Raw genomic sequence first — 14327 nt, 5'->3', positions numbered from 1 at the left:
GAAGAGCAAGAAACTCAAGAGATATTGTATGGACCATATCCCGAAATAGAGGATCAACGAGTAGAAGGCAATATAGACCAAATAGGAATAGAAATTGCAATAGATGGATTAAAAAACGGGAAAGCAGCCAGAATAGATTATATAACACCAGAACTAATTAAGTACGGAGGAAAGACAATGAACAAAATTATAACATTGTTATGCCAGAATGAGAATAAGATACCAACAGAATGGAGAAAGGATATAATAATACCTATTCACAAGAAGGACAACAGCAATGAGTGTGAAGACTACAGAGCTATGAGTATGCCATCAGTCGTATACCAGAGTGCTGGAAAGAAGATTAAGAAGAACGGATGAACAGGAAATAGAAGAACAGGCAGCATTCGGAGAAAATAGACAGACTCAGGACCATATATACACATTACGAACAATAATAGGAAATAGAATTGAGAAAAATAAAGACACGTTCCTAGCTTTCATAGACTTCAAAGCAGCATTCGATACAGTACCTAGGAAAAACATATGGCAAGTACTAGAGACGAAGAAGATACCAATAAGATTAGCTGATGCCATTAAAAGCGTCTGTGAAAACCCAATCGGAATAGTAAGAATAGGCGGGGAACTTTCAGGAGAATTTGCAATGAAGAAAGGAGTAAAGCAAGGAGATAGTCTAAGTCTACAACTCTTCTTGATATTCATGGACGAAATACATAAGATCTGTAAAAGAAGAAAAAAAAAATAGGAAACTGGAATTTGAGACCGGTATACATACAAGCGCTATTATAAGAGGATGACATAGCCAACACCAGGGATAGATTACAGCACACACTAGGAGAGTGGTATGAAGAATTGGAGAGAAAGGGGATGAAGATAAATATGGATAAGAGTAAAGTGATGAAGATATCGAAAGAAGATAGTCAGAATGACCAACTGAACATCAGATATAACCATCAAGATTTGCAGAAAGTAGAGAAATACCAATACCTGGGAACAATAATAACAGCGATGGAAAAATAGATCAAGAAATACTAAACCGAACTAAGAAAGCAGTAAGCGCATATTAAGTCAAAATATGAAGTTTTGGGTTATGCAACAATTTGAACAACTAATCTCATGTGCATCGAACGGTGGAAGAAGGAACTAAGACTTTTAAATATTCTTTTGTCTTCTATAACATAAAAATATAATATTTGTGTTATTAGTGGAATATTTTTTGCTTCTCTTGAAAAGTTATCAAAAGTGACTTAATTCCTTTTAGCTCCGTCTGATTCAATTGTGGGAAAGAAGGAGATCAACAAGACAAAACTGCAAGTATTTCAATCAATAATAGCTCCAATATTACAATATGGAACAGAAAGCTTACCTTTACAGGATAAACATCGAACTAGAATAACAGCAGTCGAAATGAAGTATTTAAGAAGAATGATGGGAAAGCCCAAGAAAGATAGGATTAGGAATGAACAAATAAGAGATGAGGTAAAACAAGACAAACTGTTAATAAATTAAATAGAAGAAAAACAACTAAAATGGTTTGGACATGCAAACAGGATGACTGAAGCAAGTAATGGAAATGAGAGTGGAGGGAAGAAGAGGTAGGGGACGGCCAAGGATAAACTGGAAAGATACAGTGGTAAGAATAGGAAGAAAGAGAGGCAAGACATTGGCAGAAATGAAGAAAATGAGCAGATACCAGGAATCCTGGAGAGTCTGGATGGAACGAGGCGAACCCAACACCTAACGGCAAAACGGGGCAGAAGAAGAAGAAGAAGAAGAAGAAGAAGAAGAAGAAGAAGAAAATGATTGTTAGTGAATGCAATGAACGTGATAAATGGGTAGTAGACACTATGTACGTGAATTGAAACTTGAATCACACAGTAAAGCTGCTTCTAAAGCACGTATAGCCTTAAAGAAAAATAAATTCAATGAAATGAAATAAAAGTAATTTCGAATTTTATTTAAGAAATGAAATTAATTGATCCTTATTCTTTTATTACAGATGGCTTCTAAATGTAGTGTGTCTGTGTGTACACAGGCGTTCAAAAATACCTGGTCTACAATTTTCTGACCATGTAGGGATGAGGGAACTTTCTAACCACGGGATAGGTCAGAACCAAATATATAACAATTTGAGAAACTTTGAAGTAGAGCTGCTAGTTTTCAGTAGGTGAATCTATTACCGGAATGGATACAACACTGTTTGGAAAAATATTGAGATTGTTATTCTTTATAGTTCAACTACACAAATCTACAGTACTTGAGCTATTACAGGACAACTAAAACAGAAAATGAGTCCTTCGCCGTGGCGTTGTGGTCTAAGGCATCCTGCCTAGAAGTTGCGTTATGGAATGCGCGCTGGTTCGAGTCCTCATGGGGAAAGAAATTTTCTCATGAAATTTCGGCCAGTGTATGGCAGCAGTGCCCATCTAGAATCATGATGCACTTGGGGGCTACGAAAGGTAGTGAAATCCAGTTGCGAAAGCGACCTATAATGGCTGGGGGATCAGCTTGTTAACCACATGATACCTTCATTCTGATTGGATGATCGTCCACTTCTGCTTCGGCATGTGAACGTGAGGCCAGCAGCCCGCTGGTGGCCTGGACCCTTCAAGGTCTGTGGCACAACGGATTATTATTATTATTGATATTATTATTACACTGGTCAACAACCATTTTGGTGCCAGTCAGATCTGAGTGATTTTAGGTTGACTTTAGGATGCTGATTCAGAATATGGCAACGGTTTTGCTAGATTGGCTCTAGTTTTTGAGATATTGTAAGTCCTACCGAAAAACATAAAAAAAAAAAACAAAAATAAACATGAAAAGTATAATCTACTCACAAACAGTATGAAAACAACACCAATCATCATAAAAAAAAATATGAAATACATAGTGACATTGGATTCAGTTCATAACAGAAAGCATCATAGTCTTCACAATAATTATTGCTTGAAAAAACTCAGTTTGTATGATTGTCTCCTATATGAGTGATCAGAGTGGAGATTCCAGCAGTCGTCTGCCATCATGTGACTGTCTCATCTTTCTTGATAATTTTCCACCATGATTTGGATGTCTTGATGGAACTTCTGCCCTTGTTCCTCACTGAAATCACTAAGATTGACAATAAATGTATTTAAGTGGCTATGGAGGAAGTGTACTTTTATGCTCATATTAACCTCCAAATTATGACAGTTTGTGAGCATGTTGTGGACCAATTGTTCGTAGTTCTCTGGTTTGAGGTTGCCCAAGAAGTTCCTTACAACAGAGACAAGACTACCCCAGCCAGATGCTTCAATGTCAATCATGATTTTACTCAAATCTGAATCATTGATAGCTTGCGAATTTGAGGACCATCGAAGATTCCTGCTTTAAGTTTTTCACAACTGAGTCCAGGGAAGGATCTGCAAATGCACTTGAACCAATTAGAATTTCTGTCCAAGGCCTTAACAAATTGCTTCATGAGGTCTAGCTTTTTATGGAGCGGAGGGAGAATGATTTTGTCCCTATCAACCAAAGACTCATGTATGATGTTCGCTGCACCAACTGGCACATGTTTTCTTGAAGACCATGTCACCTTTTCCCAATGATCTTGCTTAGTTCTACTATCTCACATGCAGATGAAACATGGGTGTTTTTTGTAGCCACTTTGCTGCCCAAGCAAGATGTTGATCATCTTCAAATCAATACAAATAAGCCACCCGTGCTGATGATAACGAAGTTTCTGCAGAACCCTATTCATGTTGCTGTATTCTTCATGAAGTTCTGTGGAGTGGACAAGTTGAATAGATGCAGAGCATTTCACATTGTGTAACAGCACGCATTTCAAGCTTTCACGAATTTGTCGATAAACAGTCACAAGTTTTCTGGTTCAAATCAGGATATTTCCACTTCCGTTTCTTGTATTTATTGAAGTCTTTTACACTCACAACACAAAAATAACAGTCGTCGTGGTAGTTTCATGGTTCTCTCCATACTATTGGCACTCCAAAGCCTAAACTTTTCTTTTTTCCTTTTGTCCACTTTCATAGAATCTCCACACTGGTTTTACAAACCTTATGGGGAGTCTTAGACTTATGTTGGTCCCCAAGATGAATACCAAAATATGCCAAACATATTTGCTTCACGAAGTCAATGATGTTCTTACTATTTTTCAGCTTATTTTATTCACCACATATATAACAGAGCTCATCAGAGCAGGTGAGGCAACCTCTTCGTAAAGAACTCATATTTCATATTTCATTGCAACAAAGCATAGAAAATGGGAACTTAATATTTAATTTGACACAATATAATGTTACATGACAATAAAACCGAAATTAAAAAAAAAATTGAAAGATTCTACCACATAAGTCAATGGAAACAGGTAGGTAATGTCAGAATACAAGGTTTATTTGATGAACACCCTGTATCTTAAAAACTAGAGCCAATTTGGAAAAACCAATGGGAGATTCGGATTCAGCATCACCAAAATACCGCATATTCATTGCAACTTCCCTGGCACCTCGAAAAAAATCTTTTCTTTTGTTGACCAGTGTTAGTGTTATTATTATTATTATTATTATTATTATTATTATTATTACTACAGAAATAGAATTATTTTGAACTTAACGCGTTTTCCCCTCTCCTCTTCATATCATATCGTATATAATATATTATATCCTGCCATATCGTATCATACATAATGTCATGTGATAACATAACATATGAATACTATAGCGAGAAAAACCTCGTAAGTCACGTTTTACTGTTTTTACAGCACAGAAAGTTCAAAAAGGAAAGTAAACTAGAGACGGCCAACTTTGCAGTTGTCAAAGTTTGTGAACTTACACTAACCATTCCTGCCACTACTTCCTCTCTGTTTTGAGGAGGTTAAAGACATTTGTGAGAAACTCTATACCCCAAGAGAGAATTTCACAGTCGGCAGTTTTGAAATTAAAAATCTTTTAAGGAACCGTCACAAAAAAACAGACTATACCATGTCCTTCCTTTTGAGAGCAGTACTATTCATAATGTGAGCGACCAATAATTTGATCCTTGTGTTTGCTAGGGTTTTGTACACTTCGCTTCAAAAGACAAAATCGACATGATTAAGGTCTGGGGACTTTGGAGGCCAATGCATGTGACTACCGGGGCTGATTCATCTTTCGGGGAATGTGATATTAAATGAGTTACCTGGAGGCTAAAATGTACAGGCGCTGTACGAACATGCCCATCTTCGTGGCCAAAGGAAATACAAACGGCTATTTCTCTATTTATGACCATTGCTACCCTCAGACGATTTTACAAGAGCAACATGTACTATTCCTTTGTGGGTAGTCATTTGCTTCATATCATTTCTAAGGCATTTTATATGTAACAGAGCTGTATTTCAACATACATTAAAAATTGGACACATGTTTATATGAACTCTTTTACACAAAATAGTACATACTAAGTTACCGCTCTCCAAAATATTTACTATTCCTCTTGAAACAGCCTGTATTCATTGTATTTAGTCACTGCTTCCCTACTTTGAAATATTACTGTACCTTCAGAGGAAGTCGAATCGGTGAAATGTGCGGATTTGTAGATCACCTTGATCCCATCTGTCTCCTCTTCTGTTCTGGGTCCAGCTGAAAAGCAATATTGAATTTCTGGTTGACATGTACATACACGTATATTATCAGGCAGTACATCTCCCCTGACGATGATGATATGTGTCAGAGGAAGAACAATTATTGTTTGTATTTATCTGAAGTCTGACTAGTGTAATATGTAGTTAGTCGGCATTGTATGCACTGGAGGGGGAAAGGAACTGGCCACCCTAACCCATTATCTCCTGGCATAGTTACCTCATAAGTGGTGCCTTCTTAGTATCACTTGTGAGTTTCAGACTTGTCTTTGGACAGTAGGCTAAACAACAACAATAATGCTGAGTGAAAATCGTCGTTATCACACTGATTGCTAGCTAATGAACAAGATAAAGAGTGCATATTAGATAAGAATGATAACATGTACGTCATCAAACTATCAACAATAAGTAAATTATTTTTAGGGAGCTGTAGATATGTACACTATCAGAAAAAGTAATGGGCCTTAGAATATTCTAAGCTCCAGATACAAGAAACTGCGCATGCTCAGAGACATAGAGCATAGACACACAAATTATCGCTACAGGAGTTGTTGAAATTCGTTCTATTTCGAATGCTGTCGTAAACCGTTCTGAAACGCACTTGAGAAAATACGAAGAAAATGGATTTGTTGTATAATTGATATGAACGACCCAGTTCTGAAGGAAACAACTGAGAAAACTACATTTTACAGCAATATGTTGCTGTGAGAAACCAAAGAATCGTTGAAATTACTCCAGAATTTATTTTATTAGGTTATTTTACGACGCTGTATCAACATCTAGGTTACTTAGCATCAGAATGAAATGAAGGTGATAATGCCAGTGAAATGAGTCCGGGGTCCAGCACCGAAAGTTACCAAGCATTTGCTCGTATTGGGTTGAGGGAAAACCCCGGAAAAACCTCAACCAGGTAAATTGCCCCGACCGGGATTCGAACCTGGGCCACCTGGTTTCGTGGCCAGACGCGCTGACCATTACTGCACAGGTGTGGACTACTCCAGAATTCTGTTAATGATGTTTCATAAAGTTATACTACTAGTTTCAAATCATTAGAATGTGTTAACTGGATTTTTCACAGCAACATGTAGCTTTAAAATTCTGGTTTCTCATAACTTTAATTTTTGTGTTGTTTCCCTTTTGAAATGGTCGTCTATATAGTGACTATATTCAGACCTTGGTGAGGAAACTGACATGCCGCGCAGAAGTGAAGTCCTCCGTCTGGTCCAGACATGTGTGAGTCATGCAGAGAAGAGCGGATTCGAGCCTGGGCGCAGTGACTTTCATTTCTTGTTTTACTCCAAAATGGAGTTTATTTTACAGAGTCATGTGATCGATGTTTCAGTGCATTCAACAGAAAGTGGAATAATTATTGCCCAAATCCTATCAGTTATTACTAGGCTTGACCTGGCTCAAAAAATACAAAAAACGAACCATTACTTGGGGGATGGATTGTCTTCTTCAAATAAAATAAAAGATAAAAAAGCGGTTATAGAAAATGTTCTCTAAAACATAATTTTAACGTTATTCCGATGGTAAACTAATCTGACCGGCATAAGTCAGTTTGCGTCTACTCTTTCCTGCTAATAATGTTTCAATTTTTGTCTCTTAGGTTTCTTGCCGCTTTCCTGAAACTATTTCCTAGAACATTCCTCTGCTGGGACCAGGTATCAATTTTCTGGACAAGATACTGGTGATTGCACAGGTATGATTGCATATAACACATTTTCCGACAAAGTTACGGAACAATTCAACCTCTAACAATTCTTAGCTAACATTCCCTAACACTTTGATTACTTCCAGTCCATTTTTTTAAAACACTCTGTATAAATTGTCAATACTGTTGTTGTTTAGTCAATTGCCGGAAAAGACAGGTATGACCTCAAAGTGACACCAATAAGGTACCACTCATGAGGCAACTAAGCCAGGAGGTAATGGGTTAGGCTGGCCAGTTCCTTCCCCTCCTTGTCTTTATTATTCCTTACAATTACATAATGTCGTCATTACCTCGTTTACTTGTCTGTGACCAAGAACTTGCAAATTTTGAAATAATAATATTAAAATTTTATCCTGAACGTGCTATTATTAGCCGTAAGTAAATGTTTATGGTGGATATAGTTGACTTACTGTGCACAGAAGGCAACTCTTCTAAATGAGGAATAGCTACGTTGTCTTCGTAGTCATTATTTATGAAGGTGTGCCAATACTCGGTGTTTGCAGTCTCAACAGCCTTCCTGATGTTAATTAGGCTGTTGGTAGGCACAGAACCTGTTAAGCAGTGCAAACTCAATATAACATTGAACAACATATAACTAAATTACACACTTTTAAGTTTGCTTTCCTTTCCTCAAACTTTTTATTTTGTTCGCATTACTATGTGTTATTGAACATTTTAAAATCCACACGTAGCCAGAGGCTATGTCTGTATAAATAATAAATATTTATTTACTTGACTTACAAGTTAAAGCATTGTGTATATTTTACAATTATTTGCAATTAGGGCTCGGAAGTTGATGACCTAAAAGTCACAGGAAAATGACTTATAACATGGCTTTAAAATTGTAAAAAATATGACATCATAATGATTTCTAGGATCTCAGACTTGAAATACATTCCTGTGTATTGGAAAGCTCTTCTCTCCTACAACTGACGTCATGGCCACATACGTGAAGTGACCAAGGTCCGCTGGTGAAAAATCTTCATCAAAAACACTGAAGTCAGTGCATGACACAATCTGCAGTAGGTTCTGGAATGTAGGCTACGATTACGCCGTAAAAAATTCCGTTCGAAACAAGGAAAGGGAAATAATGCAACAAAAACTAGAACATTTCCTAAAAATGATCAGTAAACAATAAAAGACAAAAAGTGCGAATAAATTAAAAAAAAAAAAAGTAGCCATAGACTATATTGGTTCGTGTTGAATTGAAACGATATCTCGCTTTGTCTGTGATATCAGAAAAAATATGATATTTCATCAACTTCGAACCCTACACGTCACTCATCAACTCTCCACCATTGTTCCACCTCCCTTCTCATATTCCCATCACATCCACTCATTTCTTCTCCTTGCTTCCTTCAAGTTTTCCATCTTACCTGGCAGATCTAGAGTTTCTATAGCTCTTCTTTCTTCTTCGGTGATGGCTTCCGCCATAATACGTCCTTCCTCAGTATCCCCCACCCGGACATCCGATTGGGGGGATAGTTTACGTCCGGAGTTTTTTACCAAGAATGGACGCATCATGGCATAATTTTTTTAAGTCTTCTCTGGGATGGATAAATGCGGAAGCTTCCCATTGCTCTCCGCACACCACTCTCTCTTTCGCATCTTAAAAGATCCCAGGGGGCCCCAGCGTGGAGGTGAGGAGAGTGGATTTGACTAATTAGGCCCTCCGGACTTCACCGAAATTCACCACAAGAGTTAAATATCAGATCCATCAGGGTTTTTGACCCAGTCAGAGACCAGGAAATCCCAATTAGCCTTCGCCCCCCTTATACTCTCTAAAGTATTATAAAGATCATAAAGCTGATAAGACCAACAAAGATTCTTATCGAACATGACGCCAAGAATATTAGACATAAAAAAGATTTAAAATTAAACAGTTACATATGGTACCTTCAAGTTCTGCAATGAAGTTTCATGAAAATACATTAGTTAAGAAAAAGACGTTATAAATTTTGTTTCAATTCACTCCCTATAAAGGGGTATTTTCTCTTACACAAACATTATCAGAATTTGTACTCAGATCACATAGCTACCTTTCAGTTCTGCATCAAGTTTCATAAAATTATGTTAAATAGGAAGCAAGTTATTAATTTTGTCTAAATTCATCCCTATAAAGGGGTAGTTTCCCTTACACAAACATCAGAATTAGTACTCGGGTCACATAGCTACCTTTAAGGCCTGCTTAAAGTTTCATGAAAATATATTACATAGGAAGGAAGTTACTAATTTTGAATAAATTCACACCCTATAAAGGGGTAGTTTCCTTTTTTACGACATTATCAGAGTTTGTACTCACATCACATAGTTACCTTAAATTTCTACATCAAGTTTCATGAAAATATGTTACATAGAAAGGAAGTATTAGTTTTGCCTAGAATTAACCCCCTATAAAGGGATAGTTTCCCTTTCACAAACATTATCAGAGTTTGTACTCAGATCACATAACTACCTTTAAGTTCCACATAAAGTTTCATGAAAACATGTTAGATAGGAAGGAAGTTATTAACTGTGCCTAAATTAACCCTCTAACACGAAAAATATCAGAGTTTGTACTCCGCTCACATAGCTACTTTTAAGTTCTGCATAATGTTTCATGAAGATATGTTTGATTGGAAGAAAGTTACTAATTTTTGCTAAATTAATTCCCTATAAGGGGGTAGTTTCCTTTACACACATTATCAGATTTTGTACTCAGATAACATAGCTACCTTTAAGTTCTGCATAAAGTTTCATGAAAATGTGTTACATAGGAAGGAAGTTACTAATTTTGAATAAATTAACACCCTAGAATGGGGTAGTTTCCCTTTCACAAACATTATCAGAGTTTGTCCTCAGATAACATAGCTACCTTTAAGTTCTGCATAAAGTTTCTTGAAAATATGTTAAATAGGAAGGAAGTTACTAATTTTAAATAAATTAACACCCTAGAATGGGGTAGTTTCCCTTTCACAAACATTATCAGATTTTGTACTCAGATCACATAGCTAACTTTAAGTTCTGCATAAAGTTTCATGAAAATGTGTTAAATAGGAAGGAAGTTAGTAATTTTGAATAAATTAACACCCTAGAATGAGGTAGTTTCCCTTTCACAAACATTATTAGAGTTTGTCCTCGGATCACATAACTACATTTAAGTTCTGCATAAAGATTCATGAAAATATGTTAAATACGAAGGAAGTTATTTTTTCCTAATTTCACCCCTATGAAGGGGTAGTTTCTCTAACACAAACATTATCAGAGTTTGTACTCAGATCACATAGCTACATTTAAGTTCTGCATAAAGTTTCATGAAAATATGTTAGATAGGAAGGAAGTTATTTTTTCCTAATTTCACCCCTATGAAGGGGTAGTTTCTCTAACACAAACATTATCAGAGTTTGTATTCAGATCACATAGCTACCTTTAGGTTCTACATAAACTTTCATGAAAATATGTTAGAGAGCAAAGAAATTACTAATTTACATAGATTAACCCCCTATAAACTGGTAGTTTCCATTGCACAAACATTATCAGAGTTAGTACTCAGATCACATAGTTACCTTACATCAAGTTTCATGAAAATATGTTACAGAGGAAGGAAGTTATTAGTTTGCCTAGAATTAACCCCCTATAAAGGGGTAGTTTCCCTTTCACACATTATCAGAGTTTGTACTCAGATTACATAGTTACCTTTAAATTCTGCATCAAGTTTCATGAAAATATGTTAGATAGGTAGGAAGTTACTAATTTTTAATAAATTCACACCCTATAAAGGGGTAGTTTCCTTTTCACAAAATTAGCAGAGTTTGTACTCAGATCACATAGCTACCTTTAAGGTATGCTTAAAGTTACATGAAAATATGTTAGATAGGAAGTTATTAATTGTGTCTTAATTAACCCCCTATAAAGGGGTAGTTTCCCTTACACGAACAGTACCAGAGTTTGTACTCAGATCATATAGCTACATTTAAGTTCTGCATAAAGTTTCATGCAAATATGTTTGATAGGAAGGAAATTACTAATTTTGGCTAAATTAACCCCCTATAAAGGGGTAGTTTCCCTTACACAAACATTATCAGAGTTTGAATAATTTCGAGGAAAAAATTGTTCCGGAGCCGGGTATCGAACCCGGGACCTTTGGTTTAACGTACCAACGCTCTACCACTGAGCTACTCGGGAACTCTAACCGACACCGATCCAATTTTTCTCTCTATATCCACAGACCTCAAAGTGGGCTGACAACCGTCAAGCAACCAACTTCGAGTGCACACTAACTCCATGTGACTTAAATTGTGGTTTTCTGTTAACGAACAGTGACGTGTATTATGCAAATCAAGATTTTCAGGTATAACTCCCTGTAAAGTTGATTTGAATAATTTCGAGAGAAAAATTTGAGGTCTGTGGATATAGAGGGAAAAATTGGATCGGTGTCGGTTAGAGTTCCCGAGTAGCTCAGTGGTAGAGCATTGGTACGTTAAACCAAAGGTCCCGGGTTCGATACCCGGCTCCGGAACAATTTTTCCCTCGAAATTATTCAAATCAACTTTACAGGGAGTTATACCTGAAAATCTTGATTTGCATTATCAGAGTTTGTACTCAGATCACATAGCTACCTTAAAGTTCTACATCAAGTTTCATGAAAATATGTTAGATAGGAAGGAAGTTAATAATTTTGCCAAAATTAACCTCCTTTGAAGGGGCAGTTTCCCTTACACAAACATCATCAGATTTTGTACTCAGATCACATAGCTTCATTTAAGGTCTGCATAAAGTGCCATGAAAATATGTTAGATAGGAAAAAAAGTTAATAATTTTGCCTAAATTCATCCCTATAAAGAGATTGTTCTCCCTAAACAATCGTAATCGGAGTTCATACTGAAATCAAATATGCTACCTTAAAGTTCTACATAAAATTTCATGAAAATCTGTGAAATAGAAGAGAAGTTATCAATTATGTGCAGCTAAATTAAGAAAATTGAAAACTGTGAGATGGCGAGTTTACGTGAGGGCGGCAATGAACTTCTGGGTTCTCTAAAAGCCATTTGTAATTATATATTATTAATATTGTTGTTATAATAGTAATAATAATAATAATAATAATAATAATAATAATAATAATAATATTCAAATTTAGTAAAAAGTAGTATTTTTTGAGGAACAAATATGATTTTAAGAATAGGCTACATTACTGCGGTTTTCCGAAATATGTGATTATTTGGTAAAATATATGTCCCTCACTCTGTAATTATAATGTGCCAGTCTATATATTTGAATCGCAAGTTTTAGAAAGGAACTAAATCAAAATTTGCATTTTTGTGATGAAATTATTAATATTTCCATGAAGTATTCATTTATAAAGAAAGGAACTTAGTCAAACCTTCCCCTGTATCTCTAACATCAAGATGTTTTTTATAGTACTGGACTGGTACACTCGTATGTAGCCTATTCATGAAAATAAGTTTGTTTGCTCTCCTAAAATATGTCAAAAAGTGCTATCCTTTGTAATATTAATATATTCCTCACTTTCATTTGATCATGAATTCACGCAACGCAAATAAGTTAACAGTTCCATGTGTGTTATTAGAGGATTTCGAAGTTTCATTAGTGTTATAATAATAATAATAATAATAATAATAATAATAATAATAATAATAATAATAATAATAATAATAATAATAATAAGCTTAATGAGGGTTATTATTATTATTATTATTATTATTATTATTATTATTATTATTATTATAAGCTTAATAAGGATTATTATTATTATTATTATTATTATTATTATTATTAGCTTAATAAGGATTATTATTATTATTATTATTATTATTATTATTATTAGCTTAATAAGGATTATTATTATTATTATTATTATTATTATTATTATTATTATTAATTGAAGTGGGTGTAAATGTTGAATTGAATCTATGTTAATGACTCACATACCGTACATTGTCAGAAACTTGCATTTTTTCAATTTATTTTAAAGTGCACATTTGCTATAATTAGTATACCTACCTTGAACTTTTATAAGATCGTTAAAAGAAAAACAAAACAAAATAAATGTTAATATAGTTTAATAGTATTTAATAAATAACACACGTAATTATATAAAATCCAGTATTTAATTATTCTGTTCGATGTGATTAACATGTTACTTTTTAAAGGATACCGGTACCAATTTTTTTAGAATGATCTGGTTTTAGGGCAGCAAGCTGTAGCCTCATTTCTGCTTTCGCATTTAGCCTATTTCGGTAATTTGTTTTCATGGATAAATATGCAGAGAATCCAGATATGAAAGTGATTAATATTATTTTTTTAGATTTTTAATAGTATTAATGTTAATCAGCATGACATGGAAGAAGTTCTGGTCTCTAAAGTTCATACTTACAAATTCCAGAAGCGAAGCTTAAAGGTTGAGACCCTGGAAAAATGTGTATTACCTGTACTACTGTATGGATGCCAAACCTGGTCCCTAACATCAAAACAGAGGATGAAAGAGTAATGGAACGGAGAAAAATTCTCTCCGGCACCGGGATTTGAACCCGGGTTTTCAGCTCTACGTGCTGATGCTTTATCTACTAAGCCACACCGGATACAACCCTGGCGCTGGATAGAATCGTCTCAGATTAAGCTCCAACTCTTGGGTTCCCTCTAGTGGCCGCCCTCTGCACTACGTCATAGATGTCTATGAACGTAGGACCGAAGTCCACACATGTGCTGAGGTGCACTCGTTATGAGTGACTAGTTGGCCGGGTGTGGCTTAGTGGATAAAGCATCAGCACGTAGAGCTGAAAACCCGGGTTCAAATCCCAGCGCCGGAGAGAATTTTTCTCCGTTCCATTACTCTTTCATCGTATGATGATGCAGAATATCTGCATGGAAATATCATATGTACTTCGGTACATTAAAATAATATATATCAAAACAGAGGCATATGCTTCAAACCTGCCAACGCAGTATGGAAAGAAAAATCCTGCAACTTTCTCTGAGGAACAAAGTCAGGAACGAGGAGCT

This window comes from Periplaneta americana, chromosome 15 (genome assembly GCF_040183065.1).
Source record: "Periplaneta americana isolate PAMFEO1 chromosome 15, P.americana_PAMFEO1_priV1, whole genome shotgun sequence".
In the NCBI taxonomy this organism is placed as follows: Eukaryota; Metazoa; Arthropoda; class Insecta; order Blattodea; family Blattidae; genus Periplaneta; species Periplaneta americana.
The sequence above is the reverse complement of the archived record's forward strand: the minus strand, read 5'-3'. Positions refer to the sequence as shown.